At 41.0% G+C, this 24,207-nt stretch overlaps 1 non-coding gene across 1 annotated transcript; it reads left to right on the forward strand.

Moving 5' to 3' along the window:
- The first annotated feature begins 23,778 nt into the window (after nt 1-23,778).
- Nucleotides 23,779-23,851, forward strand: TRNAK-CUU (transfer RNA lysine (anticodon CUU)). The gene has a single exon. It is a non-coding gene; the product is annotated as a tRNA-Lys (tRNA).
- The last annotated feature ends 356 nt before the right edge of the window (nt 23,852-24,207 follow it).

A 24,207-nucleotide genomic window follows, 5' to 3' on the forward strand; every position in this document is an offset into this window, starting at 1 on the left:
ATGGTTTTCCAAAGATAAACTGTTCCCTGTTAGCCTGTGAGAAATACGACATTTCTGTGATTTCTCCCACCTCTGTGCTTGGCAGAAGCAATCTTTGTTTTCTGCTGCCTTGTTTGATGGCTCTGTCCAGACCATGGATAACAATCAGTACTTCTGAGGCTCCAGAGCCAGGCTAAAGCCATATTAATAATTGAGATGGGCCAGAGAGCATTTGCTAGCTCTAATCCATGAAAATCTCTTAGCTTTCAAAAGGGGATCAAGTGCCTGCATGGATACCTGGGAATGCTCCTTTGCCTGTGCCAACTTCTGCACCAAACCTGGGAATTATTGGGGAAGATAAATTGATTTGGGCTAAACTATGCTGGGGAGAGGGATGACACTTAACGTATTTGCTAGGTGGTGCCTTGGTCACTGTTCTGGCTGCTTGATTTATTACTAGAGATGTTTACATAATTATAATTTAGATAATTTTAAACAGAATAAATGTAAGACATTTCCTGGAGGTTTGCAATATAACCATGAATTCTCTAGATATTGAATTTTTGTAAAAATGAACATATAAGGACAGCTGTGGTCTTGGATCATGATTTATTCAATAAAGGCAGGGATGAGGGTATTGCTTGAAGACCAGACATCAATTAGGTGGGCTGAATAAACTTTCTGACAGCCTTTTTCTCCTCTGCATAAAAAGCGTGGCTGATCCTCTGGGTTAAAGCCAAGCCCACTGTTCAGTGGGTGAATTTTATTTATGCATATTTTTATAAGTTTTAATAATCTTTTATTTATGCTCCTCTGCCTCTAAACTGTTTCTTGGAGCTTTGCATGCAGAATTGAAATAATCTAATTTTTCACTTATCTAAAAGGCAGATGTCTTGAGAAAGACTCCAGGGTGCCTGGGGAGACATGAACATTTCACTGTCAGGACAATAATGGTGTAAGGCTGGTACATCTGCAGTGAGCAGCTCCCCAGTGCTTCACCAGGGGAGCAAAGCCTGCCTGGTGTCTTTTATTCTGAGTTCCAAGGGCTGCCTGGGTAGCTGTTAATGGGGGCCACTGGCTGAAGGGGGAGATAGTCCCTGACGCTGCTCTTGGCCGCACCGGAGCTCCGGGCTAGCTCTACGGTGCCACTCCGGCACGGGCAGTCGCCAGGAGTGGGAACTGCAGGGGAAAGGCGATCCCACTGCAGAACCTTCACAGCACTGAATCCTGCTGGGCTCTGCCAAATCAGGCGTTGTGGGTGATGGCAAAAGGAAGGAGGAGACTCACTCGGCTGTACTTCCCAGGAACAGGTTTATTCAGGAGGGGGGATGAGCACAAGGGCCTGGGATGGGACAAACCAGGACCGAAGAGAGCCCAGAGCACCTCTGTGCAATGGGTTTTATCTCAGGGGCGGGCACAGTCCAGGGGCCAATGGGAGCTCACAGAGGGAGGGGTAAGGGGAGGAGGTTACAATATCAGGGACCAATGGGGATACAAAGAAGGCAGGAATACAACATAACAACCAATAGTGTTTTGAGGAAGGGATGATGTACATGGAAGGAGCTGGAAGGAGAGGTGGGGTTTATGATGATGGATGGGGAGATGGGGCAGGGTAAAGGTGATTGATGAGGAATATTCAGGAAAACTGGGAGGGGTTTACATAACAGACAGATGGAACCAACCAAAGCAGTAAATGGGGGAGAACCAGGAACATACCAAACAGATGAAATATAGCAATTTTAACAGAACCGAACAAACATACTACAACAGTCCTAAATAAATGTTCCTCAAGATATTCTTGATGTGCATCTGCATAATAAGGTGGGTATCCAAACCCTGAAGGGGTATTTGGGTGAGAGAAGACATTGCATAATTCATCCTGATCCTGAGCAGAGGCCGAGGGATGTGACAGGTGGGGGTGTGCAACAAGGCACACACCAGGCTTTTAAAAAGAAATAATAAACCTTCTAGAGGAAGGCAGGTTTTCTGAATTACAGGAAGTTCATTAAGAAGAATTTGGGTAAACTTTGGGTTCTCCTTTCATGACCTCCTGCCTGCAGTGCTTGGCAGATGTGAATCTTTGGCAGATAATTTACAAACATGGTCCACGTTCAGTGGGCTCTGAATATGAGATTCTTTATTTTAACCTCAGTGGTCTGACCATTGGCCAACCTGCCAAACTCCAAAAACCTTTTCCTTTTAAAATGGGATTAAGGTCTTATCTTCCCATCATATATTTCTGACTTGCAATCTTTGGTGGGATCTCTCTGCAGGATGGACAGGGGCAGCCATAATCCCTGGTTTTCATTCCCTATCTCCTGTTTATACACCTGTTATCATGGAAGGTTTGCTGTTTGAGTTTCGATTTTCCTGTAATGTGGCAGAGTAATTTGTAGCTCTCCCTTGAGTCATTGATAATAATTTTTAGCACCATCTCCACTCCTTCACTGAGGCTGCTAACACGAGTTATTACAGTTAAGAGGAAAGCTTTCTCCTCTGAAATGTGTCATCAGATTTGTAAAAGCTATTACTGGGAGATGTATTCATACGCCTGCACTCGTGCCAAGCACCTAATGATCTTTTGGGAAAAATAAAAATTAAAAAGAGAAAAGGCAGAAGGAAGATTCGAGGCAAGTAATAATTTTTCTTTTTCATTTTCAACAATCCGGGTTCTAAAAAGAGAAAAATCTTTTATACCTGGTGTTTAGCTACAGGTAGATATGATGAGGTAATTTGAATTAATTTAATTTAAGCGTAATCAAGGCAATCTCTTCTGAAAAGTGAACTCTTTTTTGTCATCATAATTTCAGAGTGTACAGTTTCCAAATCCATTGCTGCTGACACTGTAGACTCTTTAGACTCTTCTAACAGGGTTGTATTTGCACAGCACAGGAATGATCTCACATGGATTCTTATTTCCATCATACACAGGTCAGCTGTGATGTATAACTATATATGATGTATAACTTCTATTATGTAATTTCTAATATATAATATAACTTATAATTATGTATGATGTTTAACTTCTCCATGATGTTCCAGTTCTTTGGTCATTCCAGAGATCCATTTATCCTTTTAAATTAATGAATAAAATCTGAACGGGAAAAAGCGAGTGAGCAAAGTAAATAAAATTTATTTACAGCTTCAAAATCAAAATGTTTTTCCTCCTTTTTCCCCCCTTTTATCTGGAGCAGTGTGCACAGGAGCCTGCAAGCAAGGGGCACCACTTGAGACTTCCAAGCTATTGATCACATCCTTAAACATTTCCTCTGCTGCTACTCAGGATTTGTGGCAGCCTCAAAGTGCCTGCTGCTGGGTAAATACCTGGCTCGAAATGATCACTGAAGGGCTCATTTCTTACATTTCACCTTATTAATCATCATGCCACCACACTTTTCTGCATGGAAGAGAATCGCTTAGCCTTTAAATAATCTGGATTAGTGCAGCTCTTGGTACTGCCTCTTACAAATATGGAAGGACAAATAACGGGAGCCTCCCTTCCTAATTACATTTCTCAATCACTAATCAATAGAACTGGGTTTTAATTTAACTCTTGTGCTCATGTCTCAGTGCTTTACAGCAAGTTTATGAATCTGTGGGATTTGCATCATAGCTAAAATTCACAGACCCTGATTTGTAAATTAAAAAACAAAAAAAAAAGCTTTTTTTGATTTCTCTCTTCGTTACTCCAAAATGTCATTTTTTTCTTTTGTTTCCTGTAGAAAAAGTATGTTCCCTGCTGTGGTAATTTTGCCAGGCTCTAGGAATACAGCATGCATTGACAAACAATAGGACAGAAAAAATAAGTTAGAAATATTATTTGGTTTTGTTGGGCTTTTTTGCTTGTTTTTTTTCCTTGCTGTTTTACTTGTTGGTCAATAGGCAGGAAAAAATTGTTTTTTGACGGGGAGGTTTGCTTGTTTTCTTTTTGTTTTTAGTTTGGGTTTGTTTGTTTGTGAGGTTTTTAGTTTTTTTTGTTTTGTTTTGGGACTTTTCGTTGTTAGGGTTTTTTTTGTTGTTGGTTTAATTCATAGCTTATTTTTTTGGCTTTTTTACTGTTTTTTATGTTTTGTTTTTAATGTTTAATTTTTAAATGATTTTTGTTTGGTTTAGTTTTTTAATTTTGTGGGGTATTTAATTTTTTTTTCTATTTTTACTAACTGCTTTTATCCCTTCTTGTTGTTTTTTGTCTTTTCCTCTCCAGGACATCCCAGTGAGGTTGAATCCTGCTCTGCCCGTGGCCCCAGGAGGTCTTTGCCCCAGGGTGGGGCACACATGGATGGCAGCAGCTTTTAAATACAAGAAGATTTTACTAAAACCCAAGTCTCAGATAATTTATACTTTCAGAAAATCCATCCACAGCTTTTACAGGACCCACTTAAATCTTGTCAAATATTCAGCAAATGATGGTGCAAAAACCACCAACAGAGGGGGAGTTAAGAGTTCCACACATTATCTCACATATCAGGTGGGTGCCAGTGGGGCCTGAAGTGCTCTTCCCATCAAGGTTTTAAGTTTTTCTGATTTATTTGGAGCAGAATTAATCCAGCACCAAGGTGTAATTTGGGCCAAATAAGTGAAGCTGAAGTCTTATTCCAGAAAAAGAAAAATAAATTACAGGGAGGAGAAATGGCTTGATTTGTCCGTGAAGTTTTTCACTAGTTAGCTTCCACATCAATTCTGGTGCCTCACTGAGTTGATTTGTTCTAAAATTTGTATCAAATATTAATACAAATTAACTCTTTTCCCAGCAGGAAGTGAAAGCTCACAATGGGGTTGGAATGACCTTCACAAAGGATGTGAACCCAGCTCCTGGCCATGAAACACCACTGAACTTTGCACAAGACTTTATTTTCCAGCTATCACTCTGTGTTTTTTAGCCATCATTTGCATTTTATTCTCCATGGCACCTTGAAATAGGGTAATTAACCTGATTTTCTGGCTAAATTTAGTGCAGGTAATTAAATTTTGCATCTCCAAACTTCCCCCATAACATTAATTAGAGAGCTTTGCATTTGTTGCTACTGATGAAGTTTAAAGGTGATGCTGTGGAAGTCCTGGGATGGTTTACCACAGAAATATTGCCTTTAATACAGCTCTGAACAAACAGTGCAGCTGATCTGCACCAACTGCTGTTCTCACATTAACCTTATGAAGCAATAAAGAGGCCCTGAATAATTTATACCCAGAGGGGGATTGCACAGCTCTCCTTGAGCCAAATGGGATGAACAGGGGGATAACTATGGCAGGGTCATTCAATGAGCCTCAAAGGAATCCTGGAAAACCAACAGCATCCCTCTTAGGAGCTGGCATAGTTCCTCAGATGAAATATTGAAATAAGAGGGGGGGAAAAAAAACAACTTATGCTTCCACAGCAGTGTTCTGGAAAGTGTTTGTGAGTAGGTGAAAGTACGCAGAGCCACATATACAGGAGGAATTTATTAGCCTGGGAAAACCACCTGGATACTTGCTGTCAAATATTCAGCAAATCTGTGAGCAAATTGCTTTCTGTAAATCTCATTTCAAAGCAACCTGCCACTAACAAAATGAGAGTGTTGATATCAACCAGGGATTACTCAACTTTCAGAGAGTAGAAGTGGAAGATTTTATTTCCAGTTTTTCGTGATAGTGCAGAGCATCGGGGTACCCTGACATTGGTTAATGTATGATAAGGGGGAAAGGACCATTCAGTGCTTTTCATCATCCTATGAATTGAACTGATTATTCTGTTCTTTGCAGATTCCCTTGGCTTTTTCAGAGGTGGTGAATATGAAATGTGGAAGAAAATCATGTTCCATTATTTTTTATTATTTACAGAAAAAAAAAAATACCTGAGTAGCGAATTTTTAAAAACACTGAAAAGAAAATTGGGGATCTCAGGGAAAATAAGTCAATCTTAGCATTTTGGTATTTTCTAAGGGAAGTTAGGGATCTCCTTAGAGGCTTTTCTTGCTTTGTTCTTCTTGTTCATTAGTGAAAAATGGAATGTGAAAATTGTCAGTCCTTTCTGGCCTGTTTTTTTCCTCCAAGCAGAAAAACATTTCAAAGGGGAGGGCTGAAGAGGCACTCTGCTAAAACTGAATCAGAGAATGATCATTATATCAAGCCTCTGACCACTACAATTTTTTTTTTCAAGTTAAATAGCATCATCTGCACATTCTTTGCATTGCTGGAGTGAAACGATGCCAGGAGTTAATAAGTCCACTCTATAAAAGAGTGGCATCTCAAGCTGTGCTTGGCCAATTGAAAAAAAAAGTCTTAAAACCAAAATCTTTAGAAATATTTAGGTCCCCAACTTTTAGTTGTGCCCTTAAGATATGATTTAGAGGCTTAAACATAAAAATCTGGTGCAATTTCAGCTGTTCTGTCATCTCCAGGCTGGCCTCCAGGCCTAGGAATCAGGCCTGAGACTTTGTACCAGTGCTCAGGAAGGTAAATCCACCTCCTAGAATTGAAATATTCCTCTAGAAAATTAGCTTTTTGTACTTTCATTAAATGTTTATATATTTATATATTATATTATACTTTTCTTGGCTGTGTAAGTTTTCCTGTGTTACTCAGATTTTTGTAAAGTGGATCCCACCCAAACATCTTGGTGGTGATTCCTACATTTAAATCCCTGTAAAGGCTGGACTTGAGTGACAAACTTTCAAATCAGTGTGAGAATCAGTGACAGAGGAGGGAACTGACATATAAATTCCATTGTTAATGCTCAAGGGATTGGATTAAATTATTTTCTTAACAACTCCCTCATGGCTGGTTCCCTTCTGATACAAAACACCAGTCACAAACTTGGGTACAGAAATACAGGGTTGGTGTTGTGTTACAGCAATTGTGACAAAGCAGCACAACCAGAGGGACACAGTATTAAACCACAAAGAAGACAAATTAAAATCCTCATACGTGGCTGGAGGTGATTCCTATTTTTCCCACTGCATTTGGGTCCAGGATTATGTTGTTACACCTGTGAAAGTAAATATATATGGAGCAGCATGCTGGTATATATATATATATATATAAACCATGTTATAGCCAAACCTTTTGTCCTTCTCCACATGAAATTTGATTTTAAATTGTATTTCAAGATTAGGCTGAGAGTATATATTCAGTATTTTATAGTGTTCTTATAAAAATCCTTGTTTTTTTGGTGAGCTATGTTCTCACTTATCCATCAACATTTTTCAAAGAGGAAGAAAACCCACTTGGGAAATTTCCAGCCTTTTCTAATCAAATACTCCTCACTACAAGGGAAACTTGAAATATTTCGAAGGCCTTGGATCACAGTCCTGCTTGGGTTTGGAGATAAACTCTAAACACCATTTAAAATCTAATAGATATTAAAAATCTAAACACATGTCTCATCTGGTTGATAAGGTTCCTTTTAGTGCCAAGAAAAAAAAAAGAGAGAAAAAAAGAGAAAAGTACTTCTAGATACCTCTAAAAGGCATTTTTGTGCAGAAATCTTAAATAAATCTTTTAAGATGAGATAAATCAATGTAATTATCTGTCCTTACAGACCATTGAGGGTACCTAAGAGTTTAATTTAGACTAGTCAGGTAAATTTGTGATTGGTAAAACCAGCAAGATTCTTCTCAAAATATTTGTCTATTCTTTTCTAGCTCCTTCTGTTTTCACAATATCCTATTAAAACCTCTAAAAATGTAACCACCAACATCGTGTCACACCCAAAATCCCCACTCTTGGTGCCATTTACATTCCACTCTGTTCCAGCAGGAGGCTTGGTTTAATTCCCCAAGCAAACAGGTGGCTTGGTTTTGGTTGCCTGGTGAAAAACTTCATGCAGCTTGCCTTAAACAACACCACTACAAATCTTCCATTTCTGTTTCACTGCTGAATGCCTTAAAATGCCCCCTCAATTCAGATCTTCTGGAAGCTTCATTGGAACTTCACTTAAAAGTGGTGTCCCTCCTTCGCCACTTCCCATTCCTTCTAATTCATTAGCATAATTGGGTAGTGATGACTGCCTAATGAGTACTTATCAAGAATTTCCTATGCATATCTTGCTGCTAATTTTGCAAATCTCAAGGACACAGCTATCCAGAGTCTGTGTATGAAAATCAGAAATGCAGGCTTCTCACAAAAATAAGAAAATTATAGGTGTCTAGTAAGGCTTCTTCTCATTCTTTTTTTCCCCTACTGAACTGTTTTCTTTAGGAAAAAAAAGGTTGTTTTTTAAAAAAACCCCACACCATGATTATTAAAGGATACCATGAATAATATTGACACTCCTAACATTTTCCATATATATATATATATATGTATATATATATATTTATATTACAACAGGAATGGCTAATAACTGAATAAGATGTGAGTCAATTTAACTGGTTATGCAGAAATTCAGGTTTTTCTCAGGTTGTCCATAAGTTATAATGGAATTAAGACAGTGTGAAGATTTCCAAAGGATTCCAAAGAACATAGATGTGATTTATCTGCTATAATGAGGGTTTTTATTTTCCAGCTGAAGTAGTTCCTCTCCATCCATGATCAAGGAGTCAAATTTAGTTTCTCATTACTGATCTAAACTCCATGGAGATTCACAAAATATGTTCTGTAAATCACACCTCATAAGCCTTTTTTCCTTTGACTATCAAATAACAGGTAGAGTGAGTCAGACCATCCTTAATCAGGGACCAAACTGTGCAGTGCAAGGGCAAAGATGGATGGGGCTGTGGTTTAGCCCAGGGGAAATGAAACCAAAGAAAAAAAGCCATGGTGGATTGGCATTGCTGGATACCACGTGCCAACCACGCCACTCCATCACTCCCCTCCTCAGCAGAACAGAGAAGGAGAAAATAGGATGGAAAAAATCCTTTTGGGTCAACAGGAAGGCTGTTTAACAAAGCAAAAGCAAAGGCTGTGTGTGGTCCAGAGGAAAGTGAAATATATGTTTGCTGCTTCCCATCAGCAGATGGAGAATGTCCAGTCTCTTCCCAGGACATAAGGCATGTTGTTTCAGAAGACAAAGCTCATCAGTAGGAGTATTCCACTTCCTCCTCCTTTTTCATGGCTTTTATATAAAGTTCTGGCCACCTGGCATCCAGACAAGGTCAAGCCACTACGGATCTGCATCTGTGTGAAAGACAGGGAACTAAATACAGGGATTCTTGGGATCCTTTCCTTCACAGAGTGGTGGTTGAGCTGGACTCTTCCTGGCCCTTTTCATAATGACTGGTATATATTTCATCTCTCTGTAAATCATATTCGCACTGACACCTCACAGAGCATCTTCAAACAAGTAGAAGAATTCTTTCCAAAGTTTCCAGAGCATGCTAGGTGTAGAGGAGAACCAGATTGCTCCGAGTCCAGATTCTTTTAAAAATTACTCCAAATTTTCTACAAAGAGAAGAGGATATTGCCTGAAAGCACGTCCCGCCCTAGTCCTTATCTGCCCTTCACTGTAAAATGATTGCAATAACCTGGAATCTGTTCTGCATCATAAAACTGGTTAAAAGAATGATGCTTATAATGAGCTTTTAGCATGTTGCCTCCCACAGCCTCATTTGAGTTTATCACTGCCTTGTTTCCTGCTGGACATGAGTCATCCCAGCAAGTCATCAAACAAATCATTCCAGATTCCTCTCCAAACATCAATTAAAAGTTGCCTTGCCATCAGAACGTACCCCTAAGAGCACCCACAAAGAAACAACTCTTACAGAGATGTAACTACTCCAACTAGCTCAAGTATTTTGCATTTTCCTTCATGGGAGTTGTGTTTTTATCCATGTGTAGAGTGCTCCAAGTAAGCCGTGACCTTCTTGATCCAAGCCTTACCCAGGAACTTCTTTCACTCTAGTGTGACATTGGTGGGTTCTCAAAACCAAACAAGGTCACAGCAGGTCATTTCCATTTGCCAAATACACCTTTCAGCAGAATCCTGGGGCTGGACAGCAGCTGACAACTGCTCACACAGAGGTGAGAACTGGATTTGTGCAGGTGTCAGAGGCGCTGTCACTTCTGAATGGCAGCTGCACGTCAGGTGGTTTGCAAGGATTCTTTGGGTGAACAAATCATCCCTTCAGGTCCCCTGATGTTTTGAAGCTTGCAGAGTCAGTTTCTGTGTATTTTGGGTGCTGGCAGAACAGGGCTCTTCCATAAAAGCAAATATTTTTTCACTCAATGGTCCTTCCTTTTCCTGTCATTTAATGACAGCCCCTTAGGAGTCTTCTCCTGAGTTTGGAGGCAGGTTCAGAGCCTTCCACAGTGACTTTATACATTTTACAACCCTTTCCTCCTTAAATTGGGAGCAAGCTGTGCTTGCACATCAATAGATAAAAAATTTGTATCATGTCAGGATTGTGAAACTGGTAAATTCCATGTCCTTCTGCTGTGTGGAGGTGAAGAAGTGAGGAAGCCACATCCAGTCAACTGCTCTTGATGGCCTTCAGGTAATTAGCCATGACTGCAATCAATGATCCAGACTCAGAACTGACATGGAGAGCTTCACTTCCCTGATTTTCTGTCAGCTTTTCTCTTTCTGGTTATGTGACTTGTTTTCAGTTTTATGGTTTATGGGTTTTTTTGGGTTTTTTTGTGATGGAATCTGGTTTTGTGACTGATTTGGATGTGGGGTTTGGGTAACATTTCTAAGATCTCGGTATAAAAAGCTTTTCCTGAACATGATCAGTGAGCAGTCCCTGATACCCTCATTAATGCTCATGGCTGATGCATTTTTTAATGTCCATCCAGGGTTTTCTGCAGTGGGACTCTCTCCATGTTCAGCTGTGTGTGTACATCACGGCTTCAAGAAAGGCACAGAGGAAATCAAGACAGAAGCAAACCTGAAATGATAACTCAGCCACCAACCCACAGCACCCCAGCTCACCAGTTCCACACAGCAACAGGATTAATTAGCCCAGACCCAGCATCAGCCTAGTTAAACTTTAGAGTCTGGGCAGCTCCAAACAGTGTGACAGCACCTTGTGCTGCTCTCCATCAGTGTGGAACACAAGCACGGGGAAGGACATCCCCTTGCTCGGGAGACCAGTGGGTGCTGTGCATAACTGAATTTATAGCAGACCCAACAAGTCTAGCCAGTCAGGGTGCCAAATAGAACAGAGTGGGCTGGCAGTACTAATTCATGGGTGTTCTGAATTAACTGAGAGATTTTTGCTGCTTTTTCAATAGCACAAAATGATAAAAGAACTGGCAATCGGCACAGTAAAATTTTATGTGTTAATAACTTTTTAAAACACTAAAAGGGAAGGAACTATATAATGAGCCATGCTATCCCTTTGTGTCTGATATAGAAGACATAATTCTGGCATCCTTACAGTTTGGACAAGACTCTAAGAGGAAATTAAAGCTGGACAAATCAAACCAGAAATGAGAACATGAGTGAAGTGACAGGGATCATTAGTAAAATCTTCATGGAGAACATCTTTCAATCAAGATTTGTTTGAGACCAATGACTGGATGGGTAAAATGAGTGATGGGATGGAATTTTGGGCTGTCACAGAGGTTGGTGTGGAGGAGCAGGTTGGCTCCTTTCAGCTCCCAAAGCAGAGCCAGTGCTGACAGCTTGTTGGGATGAAGAGCCTGACAGGAGCTGAGGCAGACAGTGCTCGGGTGTGCAGGGAACAGAAACTCCTGAATTAACTGCAGAAGAAATTTCCCCTCCTGTGCTGGCAAGAATTCCTACTTGCAGCTTGGAAAGTCTGTGCACCTCCACCAGGCAAAGAAAATTCCACTTATAATATACCAGCTGAAGTCTCAAATTAATGAGCCAATTAAAGTTATATCATCACCTGAGCAATGGTTACTGATGAGATGCACTCTGTCAGCCACGTGGCACATGTAATGAACTGTCTTGTAACCTAAACTCACTGAGATAATTTTAATATGTTTCACTTAGCACTTGTGAAAAGGCCAAGCATCCATAAAAAGTGTTCAGCTTTCAGGCATTAATGTTTCCTGCAGGCTGATGTGGTGCATATGGGCCATTAAAACAACTTAGTTAACTTGCCAAATTGTGATAATTAGAACCCAAAACTGAATCCTGAAGAGAAAATTATTCTTTGCTCTTTGAAAGTTTGGTTTGTAGTGGAGGCTTCTGCATTTAATATCATTCTCTGCTTCACAGCTGGGCTGAAAAACACGGGGGAATTTTGCCTCTGCCTGAGATGTGTGGGTGCATAAGAGAGAATTTTTGTCATGAACTCAGTCACATACCACAGAATCATAGAATATCTTTCTTTTAACACCATGCTGTGCTTTGCACCTCTGCCTGTCCAAGGTATATCCCACTTTTGAATGAATAATGTTAAAAATTAACTGACACACAGCTAAAAAGGAAACGTGTTCACAATTAAGTCCATCATGATGATCATTTTATGTACATCTCTCCCTGCAAAGCCTCGATGCAGTGCCAGCCCTAATGTAACATTTAACAATAATATGAAAACATAATGCATCGAATTCTCCACAGCAGAAAATTAATCCAGTGTTGCTGATTTCAGTAGAGAAATGCCAGTTCATAAAAACTGAGGAACTGCTGTTTTCATGGGGCTCATTTTAATGATTAATGAGGTACCAGATTGGTATTTGTTGTTGTTTGAAGCGATCAGTGCCTGATAACCTCACATTATTATTTTATTCAAGCATTAAAAACATTATCACTTAATTTGGACGAGCGTGTGTTCATAAAACCCAAGCCTCACAAAGCCTATTTAGGATAATCCTGTCAGCTGACAGCCAAGAATTGACTGATTTGTCACCCAGGATAAAGCTGGAATCTCTCTTTCCTCTTTTCCTGCCTTTATGGGGATGTGCTGCATTGTTAAAGCCAGCTTTCATCTTCCACTGGAATTAGAGAGAGCCTCAGAGAAAATAATTAACTGCATACAGGGCATGGGATGGATGAAGGAGGGTTTTAGGAAAGGAAGATGTGTCTGGCACCATCCCTGTTAAGTGCACAGGATACACAGCCAGGTGTTGTTCCAACTTCATTCCTTGAAGCAGAGAAGTTTGGGGCAGCAGGGCATGGAAAAGGAGCTGGTTTATAGGAGGGTTTAGAAGGTGTTGATGGAGATTTACCAAATGGAATTTAGGTGCTGAGAGAATATTCTCTGGAGTTGTGGAGTCCTTCAGAAGTAACAAACAAAGGTGCTGCCGCTCTGTGTGATATAAAGAGATTCTGATACTGGTCCTCATGGGTTTGGACCCTTCAACTTGAAACTCAGCATGGTCCAGATATAAAAGACAGCACACCCACTGCTCCTGAGGACTGCAAAGTGTCTCCTGGTGTGCCACTGCTTCCCTCAATCCTGCTGCTTTTACGGCACCTTCCGAGGCAGGGTTATCATGTTCTGGTCCACCCCAAGGGAAAATTTGGTGACCAGCATGTGCCGCTGGCTCCTGCAGCTTTCCTTTCCAGAGCAAACCCAGGAGAGCCCTTCCCTCTTGTGAACGAGGGCTGTGGCAGGGTCAGGAGCCATGGGGTGCTGGATGGAGCAGTGAAAGCTGCAGGGCAGCTCACAAAAGTCTTCCCTGTGGATAGGAGGTAGAGAACACGGAATGTTGAAGCACAAAGAGAGTGCAGAGGGGTATTCAGGAGGAAAGGTGCTATTCCAGCCTGTTCTCTCTGCTCCACATCCTGATCGCTCCCCAGGTTCCACAGAGAGAGGACAGACAAGGAAATCCACACAAAACCTGTCTCGAATTACTGCTAAGCAGATCTGCAGAACTGTAGTAACAAGTAGAGAAAAACATTAAAAAAGGCAAAAAAAACCTCACAACAAAACCACCCACAATGTTTTCTTCTGTTATTAGTGCATTATATGGCATCTCTGAATCCTAAGGATAAAGTAAAACATCTTGAAACATACTCCAAGAATCTGATCTTTTTCCTTTATGTTTTTTTTCACCAAACTGTCTTCCCTGTCTAGAAGATATAATGATTTTTGACAGTGTGCTTGAAGCTTAAGGTCTGTGTGCTCTTCCTTGGAGTCAAGCACAGTGCAAAGGGCAGGGATCTGCAGGGATCACATGGACAAGGAGGAAAGAAAACATAATTTTCACTCCTCTGGGTTTTCAACACTTTTCATAGAGAGAAGAAAGCCAGGGAAAACCCTAAGAAGCATGGAAAATACTGAATTTGTGGGTTTCTAATGGGATTTGAATGCTAGGAAATAGCTAAAAGTGAACTGTACATAAGCTGCATACAGTTTAAAGTGAATCCTGAACAGCCCATTCCTTCCAGTCAGCTTCCACAGATGCAGAAATCCAGTGAAACTTTTTTCAAAATCAAAAAAAGTGATTTTTGCCTCAAAAAGACATGCAGATTTATTGGGATGGAAAAATTACTGGCCACAGGAAGTGCAAAAATTTATAGGATGATTTTCATAGTAAGCAGAGATGGATAAAACTCAGTTTTCTGAGTCATTTTCTTGTTCACTGTGTCCATTTCTATCACCCCATAAAAAAACTTTCAAGATGAGCAAATACTGCTGGTGCACAGCAGCACAACACCTGTGAGAACTTGCATTTAGATGATAGAAATCTTACCTCAAAATGTAAATTATTTTTCTCTCTGTAGAAGTATAACCTTACAGTCTGACCCCATGATTAAATATCTCCCATAAAGTGAGATATCTGCATTGCTGATGGATATGGCTCAGCAGGAGCTGAATTTCTTGCTATGAGTAACACTGAGAAGCAGATGATTCCTTTGACTTATTGCAGACACTTATTTCAAAATGAGATTAATCATCCCCAACAAATCCTTACTTCCCAGTGATTCTGAAAGAGTTGAGAGAAATAACCAAAGTATAGACATCTACACAGTACTTTCAAATAAATCATATCCTTTCTCAGGTTCTTTTCAGGCTATTCTTTATTCTCTAAGACCAACTGATATTCTGGGTCACAACAGCATTATCATAATAATGATTATTATTCTGCAAAATTAAAAGGAATGAATAATGAAATACCTAATAAATTTCCATAAACCCCAGTGTAAGTCCCCTTTAGGCCTCAGTAGGCCAATAGTATTTTTCTGAAATCAAAGAAAAAAATGTGTATTATTGTCATGGTTTCTTGGAGCCCTTTTCTTTAGATTTTAGGAGGATTGGTGTTGTTGTGCAGTCCTTGTAACAAAGGGAACCTGTACAGCTTTTTTTTTTTTTTCCTCCCTCCAATATAACTCAGGGTTGGGGAGAGCTTTTCCTGCTGGTTTACTCTTGTATAACTGGAAGCAGAATTAGGTCCACAGCAGGTGAGCCATCTAAGGCAGAAGATGGTAAATTGAATTGGAAGAATACAACAATATTTTAAACTCTGTGTCTTCTGTGGCTGCAGAGAAGTCAACACAAACTAGATGATGTACAGACTGCTGGGAACCGTGGATTCACACTGCTTGAAAGCACACAGACTTCTTACAGTGATTGTGAACTTCCCCTAAAAGTGCAGTTTTTGTACAAATAACAGCCCTTCATGCTTGGCACCTGAACAACTCTTTGTTTCCAGCAGAGAAACCGTGGGTTTATGGCCTGAGAACGACAATAGGAATGTGTTTATTGCTAGGGTCACAGCTGGGGATGATTATTACTTTTTTCTTTGTCAAAAGGAAATGCTACAGGCAGCTAAATGTGCTTTCAGGCTGATTTGAGGGAAGATTCTTGGTAAAAAGTCCTCTCTTTCTCTCTCTGCTTTGATTTTCCTTTGCCAGGTCCAGGTTTACTGCAGCACCAGGAGGCTGGAGGCCCGTCATATTTTTGTTCTGACAGGAAACCATACAAAATTTGCATGATTTGCTTTATTGAGGATGCTGGAGAGATATCAAGGTTATGGTCTGGAGGATTAGGGATGATCATTCCTCTGCAAATTTATCTCAGTGCCCCTGCATAGCAATGGGCAGTCAGAGAGTCTGTCTGAGCAGGGTATTAGAGTTTTGCTCTCATTAGAATGTAAAATCTGAAAGTGCACCAGGCTCCAGTGCTGGCTCGTGTAAAGCCAGCTTGAGGTGATGACAACACTCTCTGAAACCCCAGTCTGTGGCAAACCCCTCACAGAAGCAAAAGGTGCTCCAAAAAAGACATTCCACCACCACAGATCTGTGGCAGCAGCTCCTCTCTGGCAAGCCAAGCCCAAAGGAGAGCATTTTTCACCTGTCAAAATGGTCTTTACATGGTCTTTACATAGACATGAATGCATGTCTAAACATCATCTTTTTAAATTAATACAGTCCATCCCTCCATTATCCCATCGATTTGGGGAGCTGAGATGTAATCTGATTTAATTCCTGTAACATAATCTTGTTTGGTTTTATAGTACTTCCCCCTGGTCATATTAAAATCCTATTCATTTAGGTGTATGCAGGGAGAGATGGATGTGCATCTGTGGGTGCACTGGGAACATGGAGCAGCTGGATGAAGAAAAGCTGAAATTCACTAACTCGGGGGGGCTGAAACTATGTAAATAGGCAAAACCTCCAGAAAGCTGAGTGTCTGATAAGTTTTTCAGGAGTGTAGTCATAAAATTCCCCTTACAAAGGCAGCTCCAGGAGCACAAGTTGCTTTGTTCAGTTTCCCTTACCTGACTGCAAGCAATACTATTTACATGTAATTCTAATTTCATAAGATGGACATTAGGAGCAAGGACACCTCAGTTCCAGACTGAATCAGTTGGTGAACATCCAAACTGGAAATATAAAATAAATACAGGCTGGTGCCTGACCATTTATAGACATCTGCAATGTAAACATCTTCAGCTGAGACTCTCCTTAGCATCAGGAGAGAGAAATAAGTTTTATTGGGAGCAGATCAAGGCATCAGAAGGATGGACATTGCTAATGCATCAGAGGAACCATGATTAACAGGGTTTATCTCCTGATTGCAAGTTGTTCCTAGATCCCTGCACTGCAGATGCTGGGAGCTGCTGAAATCAATTGAGAACATCTCAGGGCTGGAATTGGCTCTGTGGGACACAGGGGAAGCTCCTGGCAGCTCCTCACAGAAGCCACCTCTGTATTCACGCCCCAGCCAGAACCTTGCCATGCAAACCCACCACAAAGAGGGATTTGGATGCTCAGTAGGATTTTAATGCCTTCAATCTGGAGCTTCACCACCCCTGAGGTAGTTGAAAGCAGTTTCAGCTCACCACTGATCCCATAGGGAGGGGAAACCTTCAGTCTCTAGACATTATTGGAGACAAAATCCACCTGACTGTCCCAGAAGAAACCAAATTACAGCTTTAATTTCCCAAAACAGTGAGTTTCTTCCTGGAAATAATGGGTCCTTATGTGTGAAATTCATATGCAAATACCAGAGCTAGGCAATTAAATGGAGAGACCCTGATCATGGCATGAAATCTTAACCTGGTATTCTGTATCAACACTTTATGGATGTTCCAGCTCAGATGGGAAACACATCATTTCAAGTATTATATAAAAATACAGTGAAGGACAGATCTTGTTTTGGCAATAAAATACTTGAAATTAGATGCCAAGATAAAGGATGTCAGAGGTGAAGAGGCTTTTTTTTTCTGAAGCATATTGGGAACAAAATCATCTCAGACATCAGACTTCTGGAGCTCTCCTCTCCCAGGGGGTCATATTGCCTTCCTACCCTGTGTATGCTCAAAAGCCAGCTCTGGGTAATGAACTTAATTACTGTAATTAAAAACAGAGCCAGCTCCCACTCCCTGCCCCCTGAGGAAATGCCTGGACTTTACTCCCATGGAATTGTTTGAATACATTCAAATAGGGTGGTATAGATGATATTAAAGTCCTGATAGAGACAGAGGCACACAGAGGTCAGGGATGTTGCTCTGTGTCTGAGCAAAACCACACATTCAGCTTCAGGGTGATCTCCTGTTTATAGAGGAAAAAACTTTAAGTCTGGTTTTATGCTCAGATTATCTCTGTCCCTGAGATATGCTGACCCTTTGAAAGTCAGAGGATGAGGACAGTTCAGCCTGGGACTGAATGCATGTAAACACTGGTATGGAAATGAATATATCATTATATCATCTGTACAATATATTAGTTCTTGCCTTCTCAAAGCTGAGCAAAAGATAACAGAATTTATATATATATATATATATATATATTTAATATTTATATTGAAACTAGCAAAAATGGTTCATACCTCCTCACTTTCCCTCCCTATAAGCATATTCTGACTGAAATCACTTACTCTGGGTTAATATTTCCTCAAGATTATTATAATCAAGAAACAAACCAAAACCCACCCCCCAAGAAAATCTGCTGATTAAGTATACACATGAGAGATGCTGCCTGTGCTGCCTGATTTCCAATGAGCTTTTTGTCTCAGACAGGATTCTTTAAAAATATGTCTTAGATGGGATTCTTTAAAATAAAATGGCCAATGAAGGCTTTTTCTTTCTCCTAGACTAAAAACACCACAGCTGCTTTCTGTACTGCTACAGTGAACAGCAAGCAAAAATGCAGCTGCTAAATCAGTTGCAGATCAGCGTGGCAGGCCTAAGTACAGCTAGTTCTGCTTGTCTAGCAATTAATGTCAAGTAAAAGGAGGTGACAGTAATTGGGGTTGTTGGGAAATGAGCTCTCCTGAGGAGGGAGCAGCTCTGTGAACAGAGAAATGCAGCGTAGGGTGGATTGAGAGCTTCATTTGTCTAGGAAAAAAATGCAGATTCAGGACTAAAGGGTGACATTATGCAGTTAATGAAATACACATCTGAGGAATCCCTCTGAAATATTCAGCTGGAGCTATCCCTGGCTTTTGTCTGAGAAGGCAAAGAATCCTGGCTGGTGATAATCCTGTTATATCTGTGGATGGCGTTTTCCATGGTTTTTTTTTAGTTATGGGATTTTACCTGGGGTTAAGACTCGCTGAAATGAGTCCATCATTAAAAATGTTCTGGATAAAAAGCATTTCCTGAACTTAATGACATAAAGTTCCGAGTCATATTTGTTGCCTCTCACCTTTGTATCCCTGGATGAAAATCAATTGATGGAGTAAGACATCAGTGCTGGGCATCCTCGTGCAGGTCTGGGAACAAACCAGGCTCCTGCACTGCCCTCACAGTCAGGGCAGAGCTGCCTTTTGTTGTCTGTGGCATTCAGAGCGTGATTCAGCTCCTCACAGAGACACATGTTGAGGTAAACACTGGACTTTCTCACAAGGGACCCGACTCTGTTGTCCTTAGAAAGTCCCCTGGTGTTGTTCCAGATGCTCAGAGGTATCCAGATATCCATGTAGGAACAATGGATGGCAAAATCGTAAAATCAGGGAATGGTTTGGGCTGCAAGGGATCTTAAAAATCATCCAATTCTACCCCTGCCATCAGCAGAGATGCTTTCTACCTCACCAGATTGCTCCAAGCCCTGTCCATCCTGGCCAGGAAAATTTCCAGGGATGGGTCAGATAAAATATCTCCAGGAAACTGTTCCAATGTCTCAGCACTATGATTCTGTGATCCCGTGATTCCATGACTCCATGATTCTATGATTCCATGATTCTATGATTCCATGTTTCCATGACTCTATGATTCCATGAATAGATGATTCCATGACTCTATGATTCCATGACTCCATGATTCCATGACTCCATGACTTTGTGATGCCATGATTCCATGATTCCATGACTCCATGATTCCATGATTCCATGACTCCATGACTTTATGACTCCATGATTCCATGACTCCATGATTCCATGATTCCATGATTCTATGATTCCATGTTTCCATGACTCTATGATTCCATGAATAGATGACTCCATGACTCTATGATTCCATGATTCTATGACTCCATGACTCCATGATTCCATGATTCCATGATTCCATGACTTTATGACTCCATGATTCCATGACTCCATGACTCCATGATTCCATGATTCCATGACTCCGTAATTCCATGATTCCATGACTCCATGATTCTGTGTGAGATGCCAGCAAGATTCCCAGGGTGGGCTAAATTTGAAATAATTTTGTATTTGCAATGATTTTAAGGTCATACATTCCTATCAAAATCCCGGACGCTGATGTTCAATGACAGGGAATTGATAATTAGTGAAAGAAAGCATCTCTGGTATGTTCTGAGATGTATGCAAATGAATATGTAAATGAGAAGGCCTGGGTTAAAAGGGTTTTGTTTGAAGAATGTTTGTGTATGAATTCTGCAGACAACTTTCAAAATTTTTGGTCAAATTTCCTGTTAGACCAAAAAAGGTATATAAAAAAGGGGAGAAAAATTTCTAAACATTTCACTTTCTGAAACTGCCTTCAGGTTTTTAATCATGAAGTTTTTAACTGCTGCTTCTTAATTTTTTTCCAAAACAAGTCTGTCATTCTATGCAATAATTTTAGTGAGAATGATGAGAGCTGGAGCTTGAAGCATTAACCCATGCTAAGTGAGACTTCTCTAATTTTGAACTGATCATACAGTGAATGCATTTGATAGGGCTGAATGAAGTGAGATATCATTTGAGCTTTATTAATACACTCTATTAACAGAAATGCCACTTCTCTCTAATGTACTGATGATCAAGTGAGGTTTTTAAACAGTGTTCAAGCGTGCACAGATGGGTGCAGATGGTGCATGAAGCAATTCTAAGTGCATCAATCAACATCTTCAAGAGTGTTTGATACACAAGAAAACACACATTGCTGAGAATGCCTTTGGATTACCACAATTATGCACTAAAGTGAAGATTCCCAGTACGGCTCCTGTTATGCAAAGACTGAGTCAATCAGGCAGAACTGTTTCCTGTATCATTTAGGATTGCTATGAAATTCTCCATCTGGACCAAACAGAGGGAAAAATATGAAACAGCTGAAAAATATGATGTCCTTGCTTCCCTAATACCATGGAGGGGAATAGAAAAAGCGAAAGGTGAAATATCTATCAATGAAACAGTGAAGAAGTGACAATAAAAATTCACTTAGGAATGGAAGGAGGGGGTGAAAATTAATAGTGGAAGTCAGAAATCTGTATGTGTCCATCCATAAATTCCACATGGCATTAAGCCCTGTCAGGGAAGGTTTGGGTGGGATATTAGGAAAAGGTTCTTCACCAGAGGGTGGTTGGGCCCTGGAAAACCTCCCGAGGCAGGTGGCCACAGCACCAAGCCCAACAGAGATGAAGAAGCACTTGGACAACTCTCTCAGGCACAGGGTGGGATTTTTCATGTTTTCCTCTGCAGGGCCAGGGTTGGACTTGATGATCCAGTTCTGGATATTCTGTGATTCCATGATTCTATTACATTTAGGCAAGGCAGACATCACAGTCAGTAGTAGAACAAGTACAGATAGACAAGAGCATGGTACTACTGATAATTTTTCCATCTTTTACCTTGCATTTCAGGACAGGAGTCAAATTCTGATGTGATGGAGCCCCATGAAGAGTCCGTAGACTGACAGAATTGCCCTGAAGAGTTTCTAAGAGGTGCAATCATTAACTCACAGAAACACAGAATCATGGAATCATAGAAGAGTCACAGAATCACGGAATGGCCTGAGTTGGGAGGGACCTTAAAGTTCATCCAGTCCCACCCCTGCCATGGGCAGGGACATTTCCCACTATCCCAGGATGCTCCAAGCCCTGTCCAACCTGGCCTTGGACACTTCCAGGGATCCAGGGGCAGCCACAGCTGCTCTGGGGACCCTGTGCCAGGGCCTCCCCTCCCTCACAGGGAAGGATTTTTTCCTAAGATTCAATCTAAACCTACTCTCTGTCAGTTTAAAGCCATTCCCCCTTGTCCTGTCACTCCATGCTCTTGTAAACCATCTCTCTCCATCTTCATTCCAGGCTCCCTTCCGGCACTGCAAGGCCACAATGAGGTCACCCCAAATCTTCTCTTTTCCAGGCTGAACAATCCCAATTCCCTCAGTCTTTCCTCCCAGCAGGGCTGCTCCATCCCTCTGATCATCCTGGAGCCTCCTCTGGCCTGGCTCCAGGTGCTGCCTGTGCTGGGGACCCCGGAGAGCTGATGGTAAAGCTGTGCATGCACATGAGAATACCAGCAAGGGTGAGGAATTTACTGCTCTCACGGAGCATTGATCCTGCTTCTTGCCTTTGGGATAAATGCTGCATCCCTGAGGAGCTGATGGCCAGCTCAGCCTTACTGCACACGTGAATAATGCTCTTTCCAGGGAGGAACACAATGGGTATCAGTAATTCAGAGGGAGCTGCTGATTCCAGCCTCTCCTGCACTACACCTGGAGTGGATCCATCATCCCAAAGGGAATCTCCATCTGACCAGACCAGACTGCTCTCTGAGGAGGAGAGGAGCCTGCATCTCCGACCTGACCTTTATTCCTGCTGCTGTTTACTCACAAGAAGGAACTGCAGGACAGAGATCTTCAGTGTCCAAGAGGAAAGGTTAAAGGGAAACAATGGACCGTAAATTTGGATGTGGAATTGAAATGCAGCAGCTGAAAAGGAAATATGTGTTTAGATGTTGAGGTGCAGACAAGAAAAATATGTTTGGTTTGAAAGAGAATGAGAAATCCAGTGTGGTGAAAGGCAGCACTAAATTTGAGAAACAAACATAATATAACCATACCAGCACTGCAGATGAATCATGGAATAATTTGGATTATAGGAATTCACTTTTGCCTGAAGTTTATCCAAATTTGTAAATCTCTGAATTAAACCTCTTTATCAGCTTGAAAAAATGTTTACCCAGCAAGTGTTTGAAGGGCATGAGTACTTTGCTAATGGTTTATTTTAGATCTGGACAACTTTTTGATCACCTTTACATTTCCAAAATGAAACCCAGCACTGGGTGAAAACCAAGTTTCTCTCTCTCTTTCTAATTTTTCAAAGAGTATTGTCTCCAAGTCTTCGGATTTATGTCACTGGCTTTATTAATTGAGTGGGTTTTTTACTCCTGAATCTTCGTTCCAGGCTTAAAGAACTCTCAGGATGGTTGCATTTGAGATTCTTGAGGGGAAAATAAAGGACCAGAAAAGGGAGAAAAGTGAAAGAAGTTTAAAAAACATATTGTAGGGAATTGCATTTATGGGAGGGCAAATATATGTGAATTTCCCATGTGAATATATGATGAATTAAAAAAATAATGCAAATTTTGGCAAGTATTTAAACTCTCTACACCAAGCTCTTACATTCTGGGGCTCACAAGTGATGTGAGTTTTCAAATTTGCCTGCTGAATTTTCCTGTAGTATTCTGGGAATATTTAGATTAGGCAAGAAGTTGCCATTCAAGACCATTATCTCCAAGAAGCACCTTCCAGAGTTTCTCATTTTCTCCAGAAACAGGATAAATTCTGTCTTGGGAGACATGACTGAATTCAATGACACACCCACAGGAACTGTGCAGGTTTTCTAACTGTGTGTGTTATTTGAAGCACCAAAGCAGACAGATTTTGAGGCAAAGAGCAATTTCTCTGCTGGGTGCCCCACAGGAGGCCAGAGGAGGGAGTGAGACACTCACAGGGGAAGAACCTTTTTGAAAATCAGTTAATCACCAGAAACCCTTTGGGTTTGGTGCAGATTCACCCACTGACTCCAGACTTGGAATTTATGTGAAGGGCTTAGGGTTATATTATATTAACAAGTAAAACTCACTGGGCATTGCTTTTTGTCCCTCACTCACCTCCCACATGCCCAAACTCCAGAACCCTCCACAAGGAGAAACCCCCAAAGGTGACAGGAATATTCCTGCTGCAGGGACCTGGTTTTGTCCAGCTGATATTTCTGGGAGAATGGAGAGAAGCCCTGGGAGCAGATTTGCTGCTCCACCTCTGGAGCTGAGCAGCACAGCTGGAGTTGAGCTATTGCCTCACCAAAGCACACAGCTTCCATTTATCACCCAAGCACAGCCATCCCCTGTCTGAGCCCGGCTAGCTCAGTCGGGAGAGCATGGGACCCTTAATTCCAGGGTCGTGGATTCGAGCCCCATGTTGGGCGCCATTTGTCTCGTTAAGGACTTTTGGGTTAGGTTCTTTTTCCCTTTGAACTGAAGATTGGAGGCTAGTTTCTCTTGTTCGGTCTCAGTTGTTTATTCTTTTCTTATAAGCATTACAAGGTACAAGGAGCTATGTGCACTATGATAGAAAAGGGGTAAAATGGCTAACAAAGATCCTCTTCAAGGTCTTTTATATGTCCATTTACCCAGTTAACAGATGCCAACTGAATTATTTCTCTTAGTGACCCAATGACCCAACACCTGTGTGCTGCACTGCAGCATTTTTTACCCAATCACTTACTACCACCCAAAAACCCCTAGGAGAAGAACATGAAGAAGAAAGAAGAAGGACACAAGA

Source organism: Pseudopodoces humilis, chromosome 1, assembly GCF_049639895.1.
Source record: "Pseudopodoces humilis isolate 2021_Gansu_Grassland_sample_001 chromosome 1, ASM4963989v1, whole genome shotgun sequence".
Taxonomy (NCBI): domain Eukaryota; kingdom Metazoa; phylum Chordata; class Aves; order Passeriformes; family Paridae; genus Pseudopodoces; species Pseudopodoces humilis.